This window comes from Corvus hawaiiensis, chromosome 3 (genome assembly GCF_020740725.1).
Source record: "Corvus hawaiiensis isolate bCorHaw1 chromosome 3, bCorHaw1.pri.cur, whole genome shotgun sequence".
NCBI lineage: Eukaryota > Metazoa > Chordata > Aves > Passeriformes > Corvidae > Corvus > Corvus hawaiiensis.
In genome coordinates, this window is record NC_063215.1 from 18,804,577 (window position 1) to 18,830,137 (window position 25,561).

The 25,561-nt window shown below is 38.5% G+C and overlaps 1 long non-coding RNA gene across 1 annotated transcript; it reads left to right on the plus strand.

Moving 5' to 3' along the window:
- On the plus strand, positions 1-25,517 carry LOC125324011. Its single transcript, XR_007202753.1, has 3 exons — positions 1-2,210; positions 20,042-20,167; positions 24,975-25,517. It is a non-coding gene; the product is annotated as an uncharacterized LOC125324011 (long non-coding RNA).
- The last annotated feature ends 44 nt before the right edge of the window (positions 25,518-25,561 follow it).

Consider the following 25,561-nt stretch of genomic DNA (forward strand, 5'->3'; position numbering starts at 1 on the left):
AGGCAGCTGTGCCCCTGCAGACCATGGATCCACAGGGGATGCAGAGATCCACCCGCAGCCCATGGGGGAGGTGCCCACTCCAGAGCAGGTGGATTCCTGGAAAGAGGCTGTGACCCCGTGGGAGACCTGTGGAGAGAGGGGCCCTGTTCCCATGCTGGAGCAGCCTGTCCTTGGAGGACTGCACCCCATGAAAGAGTGACCCATGCTGCAGCATTTGGGGGGTGGTGTAGCTCATGGGATGGACTCACATTGGAGAAGTTCACTGAGAACTATCTCCCATGGGAGGAACTCCACGGTGCAGCAGGGGAAGGACTCCTCTCCTGGAGCATTGGGAGAAGCCGCAGGTGATGAACTGACCATAATCCCATTCCCTGTCTCCTAGCACCACTGGGGTAGGAGGTAGAGCTGGAAGGAGGGAGGGATGGGGAGAAGGTGTTTTTAAGGGCTTATTTTACTTCTCATTATCCTGCTTTGATTTTGTTAGTAATAAATTCATTTTATATCTCTAAAATGAGCCTGTTTTGCCTGTGATGGTATTTGATAAGTGATCTCTCTTGATCCTTATCTCAACTTATGAACCCTTCATTAAATTTTCTCTCCTCTGTCTAGCTGCAGAGGGGAGTGAGTGAGCAGCTTTCATGGGTGCCTGGCAGCTGGCCAGTGTCAACCCATGACATGCCCTAATTTAGGGATAGAATAAACTAAATCCTTGGGTCCAAACCATAAGTGATAAAAGCTCTAAGGAAACAATGCTGCTTTCATACATCCAACATTTCTTCACTTGGAATAACAGTTTGGGGAATATCTTTTGGGAAATACACTCCAAAACTATCCCAGGCACAATGAGTTGCCCCAAAAATAACAGCCCTCTTACTAATGATAAAGGAGCACTGGCCCTTGGTTCTTATATGCTTCTCTGAAAAATCAGAAAATGTTTTAAACACTATCACAAAGTCCATTAATATGGTATTTGTTGGAACGGAACCTGGTATTATCTGTAGTTTTAGTTTTGTTGTCCAACAGAACTTTAAAAAGTCTCAGAAATCATTTTCTATATTTAGTTCAGTTTAGTTTTTGATTTTTTTTTAAATTTACTCAGTGCTCAGGCCCTTGTGTAGTCTGGGTTTGGCTGAAGACTTTTTTGAGAGTTTAAAAGACCTCAGAGACACATCTAAGAGTTTAAACATTAATAAAAAGTGTTGGGGAAAAAATGGGGAGATTTTAAAATGTGATTTTGTTCTCTTCTGTACTGTAGCGTATGTAGTAACAGCAGTACGTGCTTTTCTTAGCATACTATTAGCATTAAATTTTAATAACATATATAGGATCTCTGGACTATTATACATAAATGAAGAAGACAAAACTCCTTTTCAGGTAAAATATGCATATTTCTCCTATATATTCTTCTTTTTTTTTCCTGCTATCTCTTTTATCATAAACACCAGAACTATTTACAGTCCTTGAAGGAAGACATAAAATTTAAGACTGCAGGTACCGCTCCTAGGTTTTTTGAATGCTCTAAAAACCAGCGATTTAGATTTTCTAAATAGAATCACTGTTATATTTAATACATGATCTTTATTTATTTTTTGAGGGGATAACTTGGAGAAGAGAGCTGAAGTTTCATATACCTTATAAAACCAGCATTCTATCATGTTGATATTTGTCTTCTTCTGTGAACAATGGTTTCCATTAGTGTCTTGTACAATTACATCTGTTTGATTATTAATGTGTTCATTAAAAGTATTTTTTTACCCTATTTCTACATTTCTATTGTTCATTCTGGCTGGGAAGGAGATTTCTTTCTAAAAAGACAAAGAGCCCAGTTGCCTGAATCTAATTGTATTCTCAGTTTACTTTAAGCAGAGATTTTAGTTGATCTAAAGTAAAAAATATTGTTTTTTGCTGTAAGCCAAGTGAACAGAATCTGTGCTTCCCCATTTTTCCCTGTCTTCATTACCTAATTGTTATTCCTTATTACAAGGTGTCTGCCATCATGTTATTTATTTATTTTGCAGCAGGTTCCTTTTCCTCCACACTTGTTCTAACTGGTAGTAAGCCCTTAATGCCACAGTGACCAATGGTAAATCACCGTGTCTGACACTGGGAGACAAAAGAAGCAGGAGGGACCTGTGAAAAATGCCTGCAAGAAGCAAAGCACAGCATGGATGGAGATGATTCACGTCTCTGCAGTGAATCTTCAGTAAAAGGTAGTAGAGCAGAACCAAAGACCATTTTCACTCATCTTGAATTCATTTCACCTGATCTCTAAAGTATTTCCCTGCTACCCACCAGAGCTTTGAACCAGGCTGCGTGTCTGAGTACTGCTTTTTTCCTTTCTTTTTTTTTTTTTTTTATTTCCCAAAAAAGTGAGATTAAAAAAGGCAGCTAACAGAGGGAGAAGCTACAAGCAAGGAATACAAAAAAGAAACCAATTTGGACATCTGTCTGTCCATCCCTTGAAACTTTCACAGATTTTTATGCAATATGATTTAGAATATGAAGTTTTCCAAAAACATGTAATGATCTTAAGTTCCCAAGTCACTTAAATGCTTTTGGAAAAGTTGCTGGAAATTGATGCATCCATACTTAAACAAAGAAAGGCTTTCTATTTAACAAAGCCTACTGGTAAATTTTTGTCTATTTTTATAGCTATTTTAGCTGTTTCCTTAAAAAATTAACTTTTTTTCCTTCTCTTTTGCAAGTATTGTAATGCCTGTTCGATTTAGTAACTTAGGGCTATCTTATTCCTGTACAAGTCTATGTAAATCTGCTGGTTACTTTTAATTAAGCAGAATCAAACCTGTTGCCCTTCATCCTGAAAAAGCTATAGCAACATGCTTATATGAGTCAGAGACTCAAAGTAAGTAAATTTAGGCTAGCACAGATAAGATGATGTTGAGAGTGACCTCATGGATCGTTGTGTTCCTTTCTACCACAGACAACTCCAACCATCATACAAGCTGATTTTCTTTGGGTTTAAACCAGTGTAGGGCTAGCCTTGTTAGTATGACTGAAAAGACACTGTCCTGCCTTCCTGGCTTTTCTGGCATTCCAGTTCATTTCTGCAGGACAAGAGACTTGGGATGTAAGTTTGAGTGCTTTCTGATTAACTTCAGCTGAAGCTGGAAAAAATCAACACAAGATTTTGCCACTATTGAGGTGTTGAACCTGGATTCCTCATATGTAGATATTTCAATTTAATTTCACTGGGGAGCTTACCAAAATTACCTTGTTGAATTCTTTGGGGAGGTGCCTGCATTTTTCCTAGCTGCTGAAGCTCTGTACTTGTTACCTATTCTGTCCAAAACTGAGACTTCAATTGTCATCCCCCAGGCCCCCTCTTTTCTTATGAGAACTGTTAGCTGCGTCTCACTTTTGTGACTGAATTTTGGATCCTTCTAATAAAAAATCTTTCCCTAAAAACTTTTGACCATGTGGAAGTAATGCCATTGTTACTTGTGTGGTACTACACTATGTAACTTCGTTATAAGATTTATTCTAAATACACCGTTGAAAGTTTAAAAGGGAGTTGCTAAGGCCTGTGGATCTGAACCTTTGCTAAAGAAACAGTAATTTACCACCCAGAAAGTGATAGACAATGAGGGTTGGAAATTGTAATGCCATAGGAAAGTAAAGAATGGCCCATTTCTTCTTGCACAAACAGAGCAGAATCTTTTTATGCTAAGCAGTCTGCTTTGCAAACATACACAAGAGCCCCTGTGGTTGCATCTTAAAAGAATAAGCCTACCAATATATCTTATGCTCATTGATGCTATATACTGTAAAGATTTTTTTTACTGTAGAGGCGCTTTTGTCTTGCCTGGGTTGTAAAAATATAGCATCGACCTTTTTGTTTTGGTGCTATCAGTGATGTTCCAGGCCCTAATACCTGGAGGTAGGTCTAACTGCATGTCAGGGTAATTGCAGAGAATATAGAGTGCTCACCCTGCCCTGCCTCGGATCTGCAGCTACAGCTCAAGGTGGCAGACAAAGGGAAAAGAGAGAGAAAACATGTGCATGTGTTTGTGCATGCGTAGGCAGTGTTAACAGAAGGGAATTAGCTGGCTCAGAGCTTTGATTATTGACTACAGAGAGTTTCAGCTCTGGTCTCTTGTGTGAATCAGTCAGATCCATGATATCCAAAAGTGGTTATCAGCTGATGATTGTTTGATTGCCTGTGAAGTAATTAGTTTGAAGTGGGCTCCCCCAGTGAGACTCACCTGGTGTCTGTGCACCCTTTCCAGGTGCTCTGGGGCCAGTTGAGGAGGTGATGCCTCCAGGCAGCCCCAGCTCCCTGTAACCCTCCCTTTGCTGACATGAGGGCTGCTTCTGCCACGTCACTGCTGATGACTTGCTGCTATAATTGCATCCAAACCCATCTCAGTTAAAATGAGCCAAATAACCCTGAGATTTGAAACAATCAGTATTGGCTAACCTGGCTGGTTCTGCAAGGGATGGTGGAGACATGGCCACACAAACCCTTCTGCTAGCAGGCTGGAGGAGCTGGTGGGCTGCAGCAGTGGGGATAGCAGATGGGGCTGGAGTCAGCAACCTGTACAGCTGACACAGCTTCATCTGCAATGGGATTGAAGGGGATCTACAAATACTAATCTGCGTTCTTCACTCTTGTGATAGCACCAACACATTTCTAGGGACTAAATGAAAGTAAGAAATCACCCACTTGGCCTTGGTCACCATCCTTCAGTTTTCCTGTTATGGACACCAGTCAGTTAAGACTAAACCTTGGTCCCATTATAAGAACAGCCAAATAATCAGTGCTTTTCTTTAAATCAGAAGTTAGTTCTTAAATGATGAAAAAGTTTGTAGTTCTTTAATCTACAACAATGCAAAGGTTCTCAGTGCAGCAAATATAAACACTTGTCCTGATCAGCCTGATAAACAACCACTCTTGCGGCCATTCATTACACCTGGTTACAGTGAGTGTGGAAACTCCTGTATTCTCCAGTCCTGCAGGCTGCCTGACCTGTGTATAAAAGGACTGTGATTACAGCAATTTTGACAAGCACTGACTTCACTGTTAGACATTTAAAAAGAGTTAGAAGTAGAGATTTTCTTTTGGTGCTAGTTTTTCTTGGGTTGTAATTTTGTATTACTGTTGTAGTATAAATCATTTACTGTACTAATGGGAAGGCAAATTTCTGTCGGAGGGAGCAGCAGCAGCTGTCCTAGAGACAGGTGTGAGATGTGGCCCTGAAGTTTACATTTCTGGAACTACCTCTCTGCATGAGCTGCAAGTAATAACCTTGTAAAGGAAGTTGTCACCTTTTGGCCTCTGCACCTCTAACCCTCAAATAATGACCAAAAAAGTGAAATTGTCCAAGTTAAAAGTTTTCCTTTTTTCAAGTTATAAATACAAAGAAGAGAAGGTCTGTTATTCAGTCATGTTAAAAAGAAGTTGAAAGCTTCTGAACTGGAGCATGGTTGCCATTATATAAGAATACATTTTCAAAGAGCATATTCTTATTTTAATTAAATCTTCAGTATAATCTTCATTGTTTCCTGTCTCATTATTTGACATGCAACATATGTTAACTCCACTAAAACCAATCCACTATCACAGTTTGTGTGTGTTTTAAACATATCTCCCCCTGCTGTATCACCTGTCAACAAACTGGTCACCTCTAATGATCTGTTTAGTCATCTGGTTCCCATTATTTCAAGTTTAAGTTCTTTTTCTGACAGTAGCTGGAATTGTTTCCTGCTGGGTGTCTCTGCTCTGTGGGCCAGCTGGGAGCACAGGGATGAGGGGAGCTTCTGGGGGTTGCACCGTGGTGTTGCCTGCACTTCTGGAAGGAGCATCAAACCAGAACAGTGCTGGTTAAGCTACCAAGTACTCTGAGGAGTCACGTGCCTTGGCTGGGTCAGACATCCCATACAGATGAAGAGTGAACCAGGGCATTTCCTCACAGCATTTTACTGGGCAGTTGGCGCTATTTACACACAACATGGAGTAATGGGTTTGCTGGTTGTTTTAATTGAAACTCTTGTTCTCTCAAAGCTTTACTTGGTACCAGCCTAGCAACTCCACCCCACCTAGTGCAACTATTTTACATCTTAAGTAAAGACATGGCCAGATACAGCCATTCTGGCTGCAGCAAGGTTGGACCAAGCAGTTCCTATCCACCCCACCCTATGCTGCTCATTTCTTCTCATGGTACCAAAGGGTAGCTCTTATGGTTCTGTGGGCTTTACTGGTTGAGAGTTTTCCAGATAGGGTGAGAGTGATCCTACCTAAAAAGCCCTTAAGACAGGAATTGTGGGCAGAAGTTGGGAAAGGAGAGAAATCTGAATTACAGCTGGACTGATGATTCTGTCACAATGCACATTTCCCAAAATCTGGAGATGTTGATGTGCTGGTGTACTTTCTGAAGAAATGTTGTAGGACAATACCATCTGTCCAGGACCTAAGGTTTTATTTTCAAGCATTTATTTAAAGTTGTATCTACTTCTGAGTGTTCACAATGCTGTATGCTTATTTCTTTTTTTCTGTTTACTGTGTCTAGATAAAAGCATGGAGTAACACTTATCAGAACTGATATATTATGTGGTGTTATTTTAGCACAAATGCTTACTGTTCAGCACCTGTACAAGATCAGCCATGACAGCTGATGGTTTAAAATTTATGATGCATCATGTTGACAATATGATTTCAGCTCCAAAACATACAAACTGTACTTCAGTCTTCTTGTCTTTGCACATATAATTTTAAGCAAAGAGAGAACAACTCTGGACTATTCTGACAATTTTGTATCTTATTGCATCATATAATGTGGATTATATACAACAGAGATGGCTGAAAAGTACAGTTTCCCCACAGACTCTGCTCTGACAGATTTGCAGTCTGCTGAATCCTGCAGAGAATTGAGGATGTGCATTACAATGCCTCATCTCCTGCAGGATGCTGTGAACTTTCAAGTTCTTTTCACTGGGTAATTCCTACAGTTTTTTAAGTCAGGTATGAGCAGTAGAAGACTAAGTGATAGATACGAAAAATGCAATTTATGAGCAGTTTTCACATTTAGAGTAATACACATTGTAAATCAGATCATTGTCTAGTTTGCCAATACATGACACATTGTGCTGCAATGTAAAGCCAGAGCAGGGCACTTACCACATCTGGAGTGCTATTACTTAATTGAATGCATACCACGTGCCACAAAAGCAGACATATTATATATAAGGACAAAAGTGGAATAGGATTATGTGATGAAGAAAGGCACAATGCTTTTTGCTTTGATACCAGATGATGAAGTGACTGCAATCTGTATATTTCAACCCTTGTAATTCATGTATTTCATGCCAGCAATGATATTTATTAATTTATCACCAGCATTAAAGTATTGATATTATAACTTGTAAATAATATAGTCATATGCAGAATTGTATATTTTAAAACAGTGGTGAATTTACCCCAACACTGAAGTAAAGAAACCATAGCATCAGGACTTAAAACCAAAATTAGTAATGAAGTGAAGAAATGGTTAGTGTGTTGGTGTCAGATTTGTCAGGGCAAAGCCAAGCAGTTTTGTAAATTTAATCCTTCCTCCACAAAGATTACCTAAGATAACTATTAGTAATTTGATATTTACTATTTAATGAGCTTGGATTTAAGCAAATAAATTTTCATCTTTGTGTTTATCCTTGTGAAAGTATAAACTGATGTATTATGCAAATAGCATCATCTCTGGTAAACCCACCATCTCCCTTCATTCACACCGACTTGTCTGTGTGTTCCCATGTTGACACCTTCATTTTGAATATCCCTTTAATCCCTTATTTATTGATTTATAGCTGTCTCATCAAGAAAACACTTCCTTTCAGCTTATTTAACTTCTATTGACTACAAGATGTTGGTAAAAAGCAGCCTCTTCCCAAGGCAGCTTTGGACTTGCTGCGCTTGGGTTCACCGCTGGCTCAAGGATTTGCTCTTGTGTACTCTTGGTACTGTGAGGGAAAATCAGGTTTACAATAACCTCAGCCAAACCATCCCTGTCATGTGGGGTGAGCAAGCCAAGCAGATTTCCATATGATGTAAAGAAACAAGTACAGTAAAGGGGCAAAAGCAATTCTGATGACTAGAGCACACGCACAGAAAACAAATATGTCTAAACTGTATGTGTAGAAGTAGGCATTTCAGACCCCTTTGAATCTGAAGGGTGGGATTGCTGTAAACCCTTAGCTCATGTCAGGATTTAGCCCCAGGCCCACACAGCCACTCAGTCACTTGTCTGATCGGATGGAGGGAGAGAATCATAAAGGCAAAAGTGAGAAAACTCATGGGTTGAACTAAAGACAGTTCAATAGGTAAAGCAAAAGACATTCACAACCAAAGCAAAACAAGGGAAGTAATTCACCATTTCCTATGGGCAGGTGTTCAACCACCCAGGGAAAGCAGGTTTCCATCGTGCATAACGGAGACTTGAGTAGACAAACACCATCAATCCAAATATTCCACTCACTTTCCTCCTACTTCCCCCACCTTTATATGCTGAGCATGACTCTGTATGGTGTGCAATACTCCTTGGGTCAGTTGGGGTCAGCTGTCCAGACTAGGTTCCCTCCCAACTCCTTGTGCACCCCCAGCACCCTTGCTGGTGTGGTCGGGTGAGGAGCAGAAAGGTCCTGACTCTCTGTGAGCGCTGCTCAGCAATATATAAAAAATCTCTATTATCAACACTGTTTTGGTCACAAATACAAAACACAGACTCTTAATAGCTACTATGAAGAAAATTAACTCTCTCCCAACCAAAACCAGCTTGACTTACCACCTCCCATCTCTGTCTGTCTTTTCATGCTGCTCCCTGAAATCCAGGCAAGACATTTTCAGTTATGTACCTCATTGTAAACTCCCTAACTCAGTTTTAGGAAGTGGGACAAATAGTGCAGCAGTATTAAGACAGTATAAGTAGTAGTGTTTGCATCATTCTTTCTGTAGAAGCGTGCACTATTTTGTCCTTACAACTATTTTCTCGTTTGAAGAAGATAATGTAATAAAAATAATACTAAAATAGTAAAAAATTAGGACTTCCGTCTAAAGTACTTCTTACTCCAGAAGCTTCTGGAAAGCAGATGCAAGTGCCCATTAACCATATACACACAGAAAGGGCTGGGTCTAAATTATTTATGTGGTATGCTCAGTGGGAGGCAGATAAGCCAGCACAGACAGCAGTTGCTGCTGTGGGATGGTGCTGAGCTTGTCACTGGCCCTGGTGTGAAGAAATGCTGCATGGAGAGGTTTAAGACGAGCCTGTGCATGAGAGTCGAGGACCATGTATTTGTTGTGAATGTTTATAATTTCTCTAATAATAGATTGTTATGTACAGTGCAGGGAACAGAGAGCAACTCTCACCTCTCCTTCCATTGAATAGCAAGTCACCTTATTCTGTGATGTACAAGGCAAAGTAATTGCATCTCAAACATGTGGTGTGTATTTGTTTAGAATGTTAGTGCAAAATTGATTTATGAAACAATTTTCCCTGTTTCATGTCAGAGAGGCCATTTTCTGGTGAGTAATTAGATGTGGGTTTCACCTGCATTGTGACATACACTTTTGTGAAGCAAGGTATAGTTGCTGCTTTTCATTAAATAAATCTCAGGGAAATTTTGCCTAGTTGTTCATGAGAATTTTTTTTTCTGTGACATCATTTCGAAGATTGATTCTAGTTGATTTTGGAAGAGTAATGTTTTGAATTGTGTTTACCTGTGCTTCCCATGACATGCAATAAACAATGATCTTGTCCTACTCTGGAGGTAACTGTCCCTTTTCATTTGAAAATCATAATCTTAGATCAACATACATGAGAAGACCTGTACAGTATAATTGCACTTGACATGGAAAAAAATTGTCTTCCTGGTCCTCAAACTATCCCCTGGGCTTTCAGTTTGGTACTGAGCACCTCAGGGCAAAAATATTCTCCCGACCTGGTGCCTTTATTTTATCACAGTCAGTAAGTGAGGCAGACACAGTTTATGCATACTGATTGAAGATTTTTTCATACTTTTACATAGATTTTTAGGTAATTTTTCAAACTTTGGTACCTAAAGTTATATACATAAATTTTGCTTGGTTTTTTGGGGTATCCATTTTAATCATGTAAATCCTGGATTAGATTCAGATGCCCAGTACATTTTATCTCTTAAATTTGAAATAGTACTCTGCTTTTTATTAGACATTGAATTGAACTGATTTTTTTTAGGAAATTACAGGGTTTCCAATGAGTTTCCTTACAATATAATTCAAATCTCATCAAGTTTAAACAAGAAAAGTTGAACATTAAATGAGCTATTTACTTTTTATAGACTTATATTTAATCTGGGAATATAGCAAAGAAAAACTTACAGAATGTATTTGATATGTTATTGGCATATGAACTTTTAAAAAATTGTCTTTTTATGAATTTGTTAGATTAAGTGATTTTAAATGTACTATAAAACAAAGAAATCATAATTCATTGAATAAACTGATGCTGGGACTCCAATTTTAAGAAACTGTTGTGATTCTACAAATCTAAGATCACTGTTTCAAATAAGTTTCCTTTTAATTTGTAGATATTTTCACTTCCTCCTTTCCTTAGTGTAGACTGAAAACGCACATTTTTTCCAGGGAAAACAATGCTCTATTCCTGATCTAGTTTCTGAATCTGGCTTTCATTTCAGTGGAAGTAATCTTGACATTCATTTAACACAAATGAAATCTATTTTATCGGTGATGATTTATTTACTGTTTGTTGGGACATGCCTTTAACACTTGAAGAATTTGAGGGTTTTTCGCAAGCTTAATATTAGGATTCTTTGGAAGAGAGGAATAGGAGAAGGGGATTTTGTTCCAGAATATTTTGAGTAGTAGCACCATGGATTCTTTTTAGTTGGTTTTATAATTTTGAAATTTCTCTAATAAAAGCATTGTACTTTTTGGTTTGAATTTCTGGAATTATGTTTCTCAATTGTTGTCGTGTGTTAGGCAGACTCTTGTATGGGAATTATGAAAAATGTAGCTTTTCTAATCACGTGAAGATGAAGGAACTATATCAAGTCTGACTAGTATTTGAAATATTAACAGAAAATTTGGCTATGGATATGAGGTCTTCTGTAAACCCACAACACATGCAGAGTAATGCAGGGTCAGATCTGTAAAAGGATCAGAAGTTTAAAGCTGTTTAGGCAGATGATTTCTGGCAAGGTAGTCCAGAATTTAAACTTCTGTGACCTTCTACCAAACCTTAGATAACAAAGGCAGATTAGAAATAGTACTAACTGCGGTCATAAAATTCATTCACCCAGACTGTAATCCTCCCTAAAATAGAAGTTACAGCCTTCTTGGGAGATCCATTCCTAAAGATTAACAGAGCATTCACTGCTTGTGGGGAAAGAAATGGGCCTAAAATTGGAAGGCGTCATTTTATAAAGCAGACATGGCAGGACAGAGACAGCGAGTTGTGGGGAAGGGAAGCAAGGCCACCCCTGGCATCTCAGAGGAAGTCATTAGGAGGAACTTGGTGTGGGGGAAAAAAATTGCTCTCTTAGCATGAACATTACTGAGAAACTGGCTGGTCCCCACACTGGCTGGCTCTGCTGAGTGCAGGCGAGACAGATGCAGAACTCTGATTGTATTGATCTGAGTAATAAAAAATTTAAAAAGAATAAGAAAAAGATATTTTTTTGTGGGAGCAGAAATGAGTTAGGAAACTGATTGCAGCACAGACTGGTAACTTATTGATCACTATTCAGGGCAGCTGGAAGTAGAATAAAGGACACGAGGATGGGAAAGCCAGAAGCCGCTCCACAAACAAATGGATAACCTCTGGCTAGCATATAGGAAAACTGGGATTCAGATGCATAACCTCTTGATCATGCTATATGGCAGAAATTTAAAAGAGAAGCAGAGACAGGAGATTTATCTCTTTGTGAAACTTGTAATTATACAAATTCCAGTGCAATCTTTCATTGCAAGTTTCTCCTTGCTGTCCTGAGTGGTTTGCCAGCTGTTGTCCACTGCAGTTTTTTACACGTGTTGATATAGACAACCATGTTGATATGTAGATGGTTGAGATCAATATATTTGTGGTGCCATTAACAGACACATTATAGCATACAGAGAATTATTTATTCATACATTGAATAGTTCCCAATGGACGTTTTACAACCTACTGGAAAACAGGCTCTGTGAGATCAAAATATAAATGTTATAACTGACGTGGGAAGGTTTGGAGAGGGAAGAAAGTGTAACTTTCTCATATATTTGTTCATTAAAAAGTATATTTCCTTAAGAAATGAAACAACTGGCTGCCGTGCTGTCCTCAGTCTCAGTGCTATTAATAGACTGACAGGCATTGCAGCAGACTAACTTTAGTAGAGTATTGAAGAAGATTGCTTGTAGATTGCTCCAGATGATGTTCTAGATTCTGTTCTGTTCTGTTCCGTATTACTCCACTGGAGGATGAGTAGAATATGTACCCAACTCTGTTACATCTCACCAATGTGTGCTACAACTTGCATGCGTTTCTGATGTTGTTCAGAAATTTACATTGAAAATGGCCCTAATTTGCTGACCTACTCACTGTAGAATTGTTCTCAAACAAAGGGGCAGCTTCTGTGGGGTACGATAGTGCTTTTCATCATGTTAATATCCTTACACAAGTGGCTTAGCTGTGAAAATTCCCCTCAGGGCAAGTACCAGGACATAAGCCTGAAGGAGTTCATGCCTTCTGATGGGCCATAACTGACACAACCAAGCTACGCTGACACGTAAGAGGCAGCTGTCATGTCTTAGAAGGTGTTGAAGACTGCCAGAGTGTCCCACGAACCACAGTATTACATCATCCAGCATAAAACTCCTCACCCTAGGAGAGGTACCTGGGCAATCCCACTGAGCCTGAGCATAATACTAACCCCCCAGGCTTTGTATTTCATGGGTTTCCACCACCCCAACAGATCAAGACTGTGACTATCACTTCGACCAACAACAAAAAATTGCAACAGTCAAGTCTTATTTGTGGATCCAAGGGTGGAGACTGTATATATTTCTAGTCTTATCCTTTCTCTTTCTTTTTCATTATACATTTTCTTAAGGGTTGTTTTTACACTTTTATATTGTTGCATCTCTAACCAAAATGGCTACATTTTAAAATTTGCAGAGTACCATATTGTACCTTAATATTCTAAAGTTTGCAAGTAAAAGTTTGTTATTGAACATCCTGCGAATTTTCTCGTTTCTCCTGCGCACTGCCCAGAGTAAATCAAACAAACTTCCCCTAAACCTGCCGGAGACCATGGCATAACATGTTACTTAGTTAAATTGCTGCTTCCTGCCTTTTCATTCCTTAATAAGAGGAGCCCAGTGAATGACAAATCATGCAACCAATGCATAAGTGACAATTCTTAAAATGTAATTCAACTTCACGTGTGATTTAAAATACAGTGAAAAGGTTGTTATCTTTTCATGTACATGAAAATAAAATTTCAGCTTTGCAAGTACTCTGCGAGGCTTTAAAAATATTAAAGAGGTGACAACCTTTTTAGGATTTTAGACTGGTGATGGCATATAATACTCCAAAATAGGAGTAATCTAATGGTTTGAGCAAAAGTAATGGTTTGAGCAAAAATTATTTCCAGTTGTCTGCAACTACATAAGTATATGAGAAAAATCTTGATGTATTAAAAATTGATGAGGAATAATAATCAATCTTTATCTTTAATGCAGTATATTTAGCTCTTTATATTTTCTATGATGGATTTCTTTCAATGCAGGTGCAACCTGTGCTTTCAATCTCTCTAGTTTCGATACACCTAGTCTAATTTTTATACAGGAGTTTAAACTGAGATATATTCACATTTCTTAAATATGTCCTACAGCATTCTATTCTCAGACTCACAGTCTGCAGGAGGGGTTGCTGCACCCTTAATGAAAGAACCTGTCCCAACACCATCTAACATAGTGGTTTAATAAACCCCAGATTTTTCTAAGGTTTATAAGAGGATTTTGAGGAAATTTTGGAAGTCTTTCACATCCTTCTATGGAATGACAATCAAAAGTATCTGTAGAGACAGTTCTGGAGTTGTGGTATTAAATTCCCTGTTCCAGCCTAAGAGGTACTCAAAAGCTGTCTAAACATGGTCAAGGGCAAACAGCTCTAGGTGATCCTTCATGAACCGCATGACCCCCAGAGGTCCCTTCCAACCTTAACCATTTTATGATCCTCTATTTACTTTGATAAAAGAAATTAAGATGTGTGTGGATATACATTTCATGAGAATAGTCCTATTTTTATTCATCAAATATTGTTATTGTGATTGTCATCACTACAGAATACAATCAGTAAGAATAACTTGGATTTTCTTCTAACATGTAACCAGACTCAGCTTTGTACTTTTTTGCACTTTCAGCTGCAACTATGTATTGAAGGTGTACATTTTATTAAAGCTGACATTCTTACAGATTTCTATACTCATATGATACTGGTTTTTGACTTCTTTTGCTACAACTTGACTTTCTGGATTTCTCATACTTCACTACATCCTTTAGAAAAGGTTTCTATTTCTGAACCACAGTGCAGTTGTTATTGCCCTTATTGCTTCCCTCTTAGTTTTAGTCATCTCCAGCCTTAAGTATTCAAATGTTTGTTACCCTTTCCTGTCATCTTTTGAGTTATGTTTGAATTCCTTGAAGGAAGGCAGAGTTCTGTCAGGGACTTTTCATGAGACTGGCATTTTTCCCCCTCTCCCAATTCTACTTGGTTGCTCTAGCACTGTAAGTGTAATGTACTAACAATAAAGCAAAGCTGTACTACATTCTGCAAACCTACAGTAATACTTTCAGGCACCCAGTTCAAAGATCTTTTTCTCAATGATATTTTCATAGATTTTCAGGGAAAACCAAGAAAATAGGAAAAGGCTGAAGTATCTATAGGCTATAAATATCTCTATCTATCTATCTATCTATCTATATCTATCTATAGTTATATCTATAGATAGATATCTATATCTATCTATAGATATGTATAATATATTTATAGGCTTTCATACCATGATTGCTGATTTTTGATTAAAACAATAATATCATGCCTGACTCATTACAACACCTCCCCTACACACACACACACATGCTTAAAGTTATTGTATCTGCTAGAAACACCCCAAATTGCTATATTTAGAAAATCAAACCTCTTTCTATCACTCTGAGTGTAGAGTACCATTCTCTGGTTAAAACCTGCTTCTTATTTCCACATACACGTTCCACATACACATTGAGTTGGACCACAGTTACTTGACTAGTGATGGAAGTTAAAAGTTAAGCAGCTGGGTTTTTTTCTCTTTCCTGTGGGGAATATAAATTGTGATATAGGTCAGAGAACAGTTTACAAAAACTTTTATACAGAATTTCATATATGAAAGAATAAATTCGGGAAATCACTCATTTTCCCCCCTTCAATCTTTTCACTTAAATCTAGATTTGTCTGCATATAAATATATAGAACATTTTCTGTAACTGTTCTGCTAGTAGAGCAGATGACTTGTCAGTAGATAAAAATGTACTTAACACTTAAATAATTCCTTCATACATATTGTTAGAAAGCATTTTACAAATACAGTCCTATCAATGACCATTTTACAGATAGAGAAGGGAGATATATATTAATTTATTTGTTAAGAGCTAAGCAATGGATAAAAACAGATTAAAACATAGGACTGTAGGATAAAATTCTTATGTGCTCTACATCAACAAGAAGTTTGCTGCTTATTTTATGAAGCAACAATTTTATCCCGAGTGACCTACCTTCTCATCTATTGCATAGCCTAGCACTGATTGCCTTTACCTACACTTGAGATGGTTGACCTGACGTACAGAGTTAGAACCTAAAACAATATTTTGTTTTGAATTTTTACCATAGTATGGACTGCTTTGTTCATGGATGAGATCTCTCTCACTTCAGCTGTCTGCAATTAGAAATTTAAGCTCAAGCTAGTTTTCTGAGCTTCTTTTGTTGTCAGCAAAGAAAAGATGCAACTCTAGAATATGCTTCCTTCCATCTATTTGAAGACAAAGATGAATTATCAGTTTAAGCTTGCCCTGCTGTCAGAAGAAACAGTATTGGAGTCTTCCCCCCTCCTCATGTGCTCATCACAAAGTGTCAGATGCACCATGTGGTGAGTGGATCTGAGCTAAAACTAAGCTTGTGTGAAAATGGCTGGTTTTCAGCCAGATCAGCTCCCTGAACAATTTACCATATATTTGTACAAATGTTGGTATCAGCACAAGAGACAAATATGTGCAGGACTGGGAATAGTGCATGTAAGTAAAAGCAGTGCAGGCCTGCTTTCTTTCCCTGGTAGCACCAGGTTAAAGGACCTACTGAACACCAGTCTTAGTCACCTGTGCTGGTTTTGACTGGGGCAGAGTTAAGTTTTCTTCATAGTAGCTGGTATGTGCCTGTGTTTTGGGTTTGTGACTAAAACAGTGTTGATAATTCAGGGATGATTTTGTTACTGATGAGCAGCACGTACACAGACTCTGGAGCTTTTCTGCTTCTCACCCCACCCCACCAGAGAGGGGGCTGGGGCTGCACAAGGGGTTGGGAGTGGACCCAGATAAGACAGACGACCCCAGCTGACCCAAGAAATATCCCACACCATACAAGTGTCATGTTCAGCATATAGAGCTGGGGGAAAGAGAAGAAAGGGGAGGACGCTCAGAGTGATGGAATTTGTCTTCCCAAGTCAGTGTTATGTGTGATTGGGCCCTGCTTTCCAGGCTGAACACCTGCCAGCCCATGGGAAGTTATGAATTAATTTCTTGCTTTTCTTTGCTTATATGCACAGCTTTTCTTTACCTACTGAACTCTCTTTATCTCAACTCATGCTTTTTCTCACTTTTACCCTTCTGAGTCTCTCCCCCATCCTCCTGGGAGGGGAGTGAGAGGCTGTGTGGGTCTGAGCTGACAGCTGGGGTTATACCATGACACCACCTACCATATTAAGCAAGATGAATCTCACCGAAAGTTTATGTGCAATCACTGCTGCCTGGCATTAACCTTATCAGCTGAAGTTTAGTGTGATATTAGTACAACAGGCTTTTTTAAACCACCTCCATGAAAGAATCTGACATGGTTAAATAACCATTAGAGAAATGCTGTTATTGGAAGTGGAGTTGCTGAATTCTCTGTTTATTTGTAACATCTTACATGCAAAGATGTTGTTATTTTCCAGATATCTTAATTGTGAAAATTTAAAGAATTATAAAATTGAAAAAGACTGAACAGATTCACCTCATGCTCTGATTCTATACTTGATCTAGTTACAATTCTCCTAGATACTTGTTTATTTTACTGAGAAGGCAAGCCCAAAAGGATTAAACCTTGCCTGCAGCTTTCTTTTTTGTGCAAAAGTCAATTATGGCTAGCTAAATATCCCTGAGGTAAACATGTGTGAGGCTGATAATGTGGTTAGAATAGCAACAGCAGTTTTAAAGGAGACTGGTGTTCATGGAGTTAACACATTCCATATTGCTATCATGCAAAAAATTACAGACACTTCCAGTCAGGGAGCATCAATCAATTTTTGTTAACTTTCAGGATTTTTTCTTCCTGATGGAGCTAATATTACATCCAAATATTATGTGTACTGCATTTGTAAATTTAATTCCATTTGCTTAAGGAAATCTTCTGTATGAAAAATGTGAGTTAAAAACTATGTTATTTACCTGGTGCCACTGGATTGACTGTGGAATGGGTCAAATCCTGCCATTCTTAATGAGGAAAATATTGACTAATGGCTTAAGTAAATATTATCTGAATTCAATGAATATTTATGTATTAAATATTCAGAGGAGCAGAAAATAGTTCATAGCTTTTCCTCCCAACCACCGAACCACCATGGCACCTAACCAGCCATGCTCGTGCTTATAATTTCCTTCTGTATTTTGGCAAAATGTTGCAGTTTCAACAGACAGTGCTAAAAACATCATATATCACCACAGTATGCAACCTCGTAGCAAAATGATTCACCTGGGAATTTCAAGTTCCTTGCAATTAGAGAAAGGAACTGAAACCATGTTCTCACAGTGAGCAGAGTGCTATAGCCACTGACACTGGATTAAGGGAGGCAGGAGCTGCTGTACAACTGTCCTCCAAGTGAATTTTTGAGTAAAGGCTGATTTTACTCCAGGAGGAGGTAAAGGAACCGTGACATGCAGTCAGAGAGAGAAAGAATAACATTCCTTCATTTGGGCCTACCAAAACTCTGCAGCATCAGCTAGCTTGAAGTGACTCCTGACTAGGACATAGGCCCAACAAATCCCAATGTTGCATCCCAGGCTCTTTCCATGCATGTTTAGGAGCCTAATGCCAAACTTTGGCCTATGACTTTCCAAGAGTGATAGGGCACCTAACTCCTCTGCCCTTCTAGTCTTCTCAATATATTTTGTCGTCTGGTCTATAAAATGGAAATATTTTTTTCTCTTGGGACGCTGTGAATAGATGGAAGACCCTCAACTACTGATGTGAGCCAAGGCTAAAATAACCAAACATTAACAGATAGCAAAGAGGTGCAGAAGAAACTTGAATTTTGAAATATTTCTGAATGTATTAGACCACTTTTGTTGAAAGGGTTAGCCTGGCAAAGAACCAGTAAGAGTAATGGGTAGATAATTTTACAACAGATATTATTTTTATTTCTTGTCAATCTATGAAATATTGTCCTTCCGGAGGTAACCTGACTGCCACATGGTGTAGGCAATTAATTCCCTCTGTCCTCTAAATGTATTTTGCATTTACTTTCAAGACAATTGGCTTTTCTCTCCCCTCTGGCCTTCCAGAAATTTTATATTAAACAGAAAGGAAATTGGTGACCGATATGAAAAGGTATTTGACCACGTGTTGATCTCACAGATCCAGAAAATATTATGTTACCTCTCAAACATGGTCTTACTAACAGTCTGAGTTACTCATTCAAAGATCAAGTGCAAAATAAAATCAAAAATTTAAAACCATCAATTTTTCCAAGTTATTCAGGTGTAAAATCCCTGCAAAATTATTTCAATGAGAAGCACTGGATTGCTTTTGGAAATATAGACTATAGGTGTCACTTTCCACAAAATTACACTGGTGTACCTCCATTGTCATTAGTATATGTTACTTGTTTAATAGACTAAAAAAGCCCAATTTGGTTGGCATTATTCATGTTATGATGGAATTTATTTATACCTGTTGACTCAAAGGTGTTTCAGTTCCATGACCAAAACGTGATGAGCATGTGATAAAGAATATCAAAGTATTCTCAACTAACTTTGAGATAGAAGAGCATAAAGACTTCCTGTGAAGGGTTGGAATCCCCATCAGTGGAAGAAAGTTGATTCTCTTGGATTCAGAAATAAATTATAAAGGTGGAATAAAACAAGCTTTTTGCATTTTGGAAGATTTCATTTGGAGAATTTCAAGGATGCAAAATCAAAACCATAAATAATGGAAAATGCTAGAAGTCTTTGTAATCTTAATACAACCCCTTGCACTGTATGTAAAGCAAAAGTGTCTTTAATTACAAGATCTCATATAATTTATGTCACAGTCACTGCCTAATTCACCGCTCTGAATGGTTGGTACCCACAAAAAGAGTATTAATTTGACATTTACTTTAGTCTTCTTTGTTTGAGGCATGACCCTCCCTTTTGTCCCTAAGATTCAAACCTAATTCTGAATGTAGAAATACTGACCATATCAGGGTAAAAATACTTGCTATGGTAGTCTTGCCTAGTGTCCTAGTGCTTCTTATCTGCTCATTAACATAATTTCAGTGTGTTCCTGGGTTAAAGGATGTCACTTTCCTGTTTAACTGATGGGAGAACTAAAGTAAAGAAGGACTATTGTCAGTTCCCAAGCTTGCTTAAAACAAGATAGGATGTGTTTTTTCATAATTTGCATTCATAGTATAATTTCATTGTTTGTTTTCATAGTTTGTGTGTTCTGGTAGCAAAGATTCCCTGGGCTATTGGGAGTAACCCTAAGTACTTAACTTATTTCTAAAACAGATTTCATGGACCATGTGGAGGCCATAAAATGAAGAGCATGAAATGATCTAGGAGAAGTCTGATTTAAGTGGCCTCTGTAATTGTACACTGACAGTGTAACACAAAAACTCCGTAGCAGAAGTAAAGGTAAAACTTAGCTCTTCAAGGTAATGCATGCAAAATTCTTTTGCTTTCTTTGAACCCCATTTTCCCACTCATTACACAGATTTTGTGTTCTGCTGTGAATGATGTGAGTAGGAATCTGATTCACCCCCGCAGCCCTCTGAATTGATAGAAGAGGTGCCTATTGGCGGGAAGAAAAGTGCTAAATTTTTCATAATATGAAATTCTTTATAATTCTTTGTAATAAAACAATGTAATATCATGTGGGGTTCTTCAAAAGTCTGTAAAAAAGCACAGTTTGTGTGGAATTGTTTTATCCAAAACAGGCAATATGAGCAGTGTCACAGTCAGGAAACAGCATGCAGATGGCAGTAACAGACTCTTGCCACGTCTGGCGCTGACAGGAGATGATTTTCAGTGGGCTTCACTGATAGCTGTTAATAGTAGAACTTTAGAATACTTCTAACTTCTAACTTGGCTATTTTAGGCTGCCCTTGTCTTTCTTTAACTGCTCTGTCCTTGGTATTGAAAAGAAAACCTAGGTGTCATCCCACACAAGCTCTGCCTAAGAGATTATGTATCAGGCTTGATCATATCTTTATTTCATGTGCTCATATTTTTGAGATATAAAATACAGTAGACTAAAAAGATCATACCCGTCTTGTTGAATTTAATACTTTCAATACAAATCCCTAAATAAACAAGTCCACAAACTGAGAGGAATTCCAATATCTTGTCTTTCCCTTTGTTAACTCTAATAATGTAGGTTATAAAATTGAATCTTTTTTTTTGTAAAACCCCTTTCTTGTCAGTGAAAACACTGTACCTTTTCCATTTTGTCAAGTGTTCATTTAGGGTGTTCAAAGAGATCTGTGCCTAGCTTAACTCATTTTTGTGCTAAGCTACACTCATAGCATGTGTTCCAGCTCTCTCATGTTATTTGATATGGATGTAAAAACATATTCTGTCTTCTGCCTTTATATACTAGGACAACAGACAGCAGCTGATAAATATGCAGATACTAAATGCAATTCCTTTAATTGAATCGAAACATTTCTGTCAGAAGCATAAAGGAAAGACTTGTGATTTTCGTGCAAGTAAATATAATAAGGCTGTCTTTTTGGGCTTTTTTTCCTCCTCAAATGTCTGTGGCTCTGACATACCATAAGGGATGAAGTGTTTTAGCAACCTAAGGGGTTGCTTCTAGTAGTGGTGGTTGCCCTTGGTGAAGGATATTTGGAAAGAATTTGAATGACCTTGTACTTTTGAGCCAGACTGGTGCTATTAATATGTTTTTGCTGAGAAATTCCTAAAGAGGCAATTATATTGTCTGTCGTTGCAAATATAAGAGCAATATAGGAATATCCAAAAAGTTGTCATTGCTCAGAAATCATGCAAGTTGTACTTGCAATATTATTGCATTAGAACTTTAGAGATTTTTACACTTTTTTTGCTACCATAAGGTTTCAAACATGCATGTGGGTCTTCTGTGCTCTCTTTCATTCAGAATAGCAGCACACATGTGAATGCTGAGCTACACTCACAGCAGGTGTTCCAGGTCTCCTTGAAGAGGATATATCACATGCTATGTGAGCACTTTCCATTTGGGCTCAACACTCAAAACACCAAGTTCCAAACTCAAACCCCTTTTCTGAACATACAGAAAAATAGAAGCATAATGTATATTTCAAACTCCATATTCACACACGTGGAATTTGTTAGGCTATGTGCTTTGGCAGTGACAAAAAAAAGAAAAAAGGGGAAGGAGAGAAGAAATAAGAAGGACACCAGAAAGAAGACAACTACTAACAAAGACAGAACAACACAGCGTGAAGACGAAGGCAAAGGGGGTGGAGAAATTTTGTAGAGCTTTATTGAAGGATGGATTTGTTTCTGTCTCTTTTTCACACTGGTGGTCCTCTGTACTTCCATCCTCCCTGTCTTGTGATGTGATTTCCTTTTGTGTTGTCAACATGATGTGGCAGTTAGAGAGGGTTCTCTCTATGATAATTTACTTGTTTAGCCCAAGAAGTACTTCTGTATCTTCTCCTGGTTGACTTGGAAAACCAATTAGTGCTTGTTAGTTGTACTGAACTCCATGCTTGTTGGTTTGTGGTTACGTACTCTCAGACCCTAATGTCTGACACAAAACAAAGACACACTTTTTTTCTGATCTACCTGTAATTTGTGGGTTCAACTCTTAACATTTCTATTCCATTAATATTGTCGTTTCTGGACTGAATGAATATAAAATCTAATCTATGCTCTCCAGAGGAAACCACTGTAACACTTGAACATGTTACTGTTAAAGGTATTTGGGTCAAATATTGATTTTTTCCAGTATGCCAGTATCAATCACTGTATTTTAATTTAATTCAAAATAAAAGGAACCAAGAGTTCGTGGAAATGAGTCATACCAAGATGGACTTATTTTCTCAGGGCTGCTATCTCAGTCTGCTGATACAGCGGGCAACAGAAATAATTCAGTACTTTAAGGAAGAGCTAGGCTGCTGGGTTGAGATAGCCCATATTTATACTCATTCTGATAAAATCAAGAAGGAATCTGTTAAGTGAAGTCTCTCCAGAGGAGCATGAGCAAGGTGGCTGTCAATGAGTGGGGTTAAAGCCCAAGGGACTGGAGTGGCTAGGGGAAGGAACTGATTTAGTAGCATATTATATGGTGCACAGTAAAACAAGGGTGTATGTCAAAGATTCCCAACCTAGAATATCTCTAGCAGCGAGCCTCAGAAAATCGGCTGGCCATGGCAAACTGCATTTGTAAGTAGAGAATGAAAACAAGCCAGTGTTGCTTGAACGTGCATTCCTACCAGATATTTAATACTTCAGTAAAACTGCAGGATTCACAGATGTGGTGGATTCCTCTGGACGTGGAGCAGAATCACATGTGATTTGTCTATATTTTCTTTTGGGATTTCTGGGTAGTACAAAGAGACAGTTAGAGATATGTGAATAGATTGTGAAGAGAAATTGGGAAATATGCCCCCAAATTGTAGATACACAAGTTTGAAAGTTTTGTGCCGCTATCTAATGCAATGGTCTGGTGGGAAAGCGGCCAAAGGAACCCCTGTGTTGGTTCACATAAATCCTGTGAACTTGTATATTTGTAGTTTCTGTAACTGAAGTAGGTTTTCTAGGGTCCGATGTGCTGTATCCCCAGTGCAGGGATTCTAATAATCCTGGCAGCAGATTGATTTTCAGCAAGTAGAGTTCAGATTATGAAATCCCTTCTCTTGCTAGCAAACACCTGCTGCTGCAGAAAGATCCACTAAGACTAGTGGAATTACTGGAGTCTTGACTAATTTCAGTGAAACTTCCACAGTCCTGGTCCACTAGTAGGTAGGTGGTTAGATTTAATTGTGTTTGAAAAGAAACGGAGCCATACCAAAGTACAGGAGGGGAGAAATATCAGTGGTGCCTATGGATATGCCTTCATAGTAGGTGAAATCCACATACTTCTCTGAGGTTTACCCAGAATCCCACCCTGTTATTCACATCCCCTTAAAACCTTGCCTGCCTGTCCACAGAAAATTGACACATTTGCTCAGACACAGCTACAGGATAAAGTCTGTGCTGTGCTTTAAGAACAGTTCTAGCCTATCTACTTTGCAGTGAACATGTGAGTGAAACTCATTTTGTTTCCCCAATTCTATTTTATATCTGAGAATTTCTCACCTTTTTCCTTCCTCCTGCACCAGAGACTGCATGCGTATGTGTTTGTGTATGGTTACCATTTAAATCCTCATTTCAGATGCTCTGTCTCATATCTGACCAGCAGAATCTGTCTCAGCCCAGAAATTTAAAAAGAAAAAAATCTGTTTGAGGTTGGTGATTGCTGACCAGAACACTGTTAAGTCAGTCATGGTCATATTCAGAGGTAGAGGATGTGAATGAGTATTTCCACCTCTGAAGGAAAGACAAAATTGGTCTGAGTGCTAGGCACACATAAGCACATCTTGAAGTATCTTATCTATGCCATCTAATTTAGAAAGCTGGGTTGGAAGCCTGAGTTCTCAAGCAGAAAATCCAGAAGGAGATAAGCAGCAAATAAGGCAGAGGAGGGAAGAAAAAAAAAGAGTGATGAGGAGGACAGGGGGAAAGAAAAGACTTTTTGATTAACGTAATTGATGTGATTTACTCCCACAGAGTATTTAATATCAAAATGTTTTGAGTTGTCCTTTAGACCATCTTGTACAGGAGGCCATGATTCCTAATTCACAAACAGGGATGTGGGCAAAATTTGTCACTGTGCATTCATTCTGCTATGGGCTACAAGACACCTCCAAAAAGGCCAGCATGCTCTTTATTAGCAACCCCTTATCTATTGAATCGTGATGTTGGCATGGTTCTTGCAGTACAGATTAATCCGCTACTCCAAGGAGATTTCTTTCCTCCCCACTGACTTTCTATTGGTCACTGCTCTTGTGGTCTTGCTGTCTTGTAATAATGAAAACTAGAACTAAGTGTCCTTTCAGTGCATGCACTCAAGTCTACAGTTATTGTTTCATTCACTGTCACTTCAACTTCAGTGTCCTATTTTCTTATCCTGATATTCTTGTTTTATCTCTGTGCACTCTCAAATCAAAGCCAAGTGTTATGCTAATCCATACATTTAGTGAGAGCACACAAATATATGTGGATGCTAAAGGGGCTTCAGTTTAGTTCAGGACAAAAGAAACAGTGGTTGGTATAAATTCTGAAAACCACAGCAATGGGCAGATCTGGCAACTGACCATCCACCAAGAGTGTGCAGTCTTTCTTTAGTGTTCCATGAACCTTCATCCACAAACTTTGAGGTTGCTCTCTCTTTCAGATGAAGGTCTGGGGTCACTGCTGGTGAATCCCACAGCAGAAGGAGGAAGAAAAAAGAAACAGACCCAACATGACCTGATGACCTGGAAGTTGTGCTGAGCAGGATGCTGAGGACCTACTGGAGATGAATCTATGGGAGAAAGAAGCAGCAGTGTTGAAGTCAAAAACCAATAAATGACTGCCACTGTCTTTGTGACTGTGGCTGTTACTGAAGCAACAGCAGCAAGAGTGGGAATATTTCCCAGGTAGTAACCAATATAGTAAGTGCTAAAAAAACTGTTGTGCTGTTGTATGCTGGGTCACCTCAGATGGAATTGCAGGGAGATACTAGGGGCTTTCCCTTTGAGTCCCACACAACCTCTGCCATGTACAACCCAAGACAGATTTACACATGTGAAAAAATTAAGATTGGAAGTACAAGTTTACTCCGGCTACATCTGAACTCGTTGTGAAGCTTGTGATCCATTTCCTTTGCATTCCTCTTATGCTGTTATGCTCACAACACTGTCCCAGACAATTAAAAAATCATGGACACTGTGATAAATGAAAATGTCTCTTGATGTTTTTCGTACTTTAGATCCTTCTGTT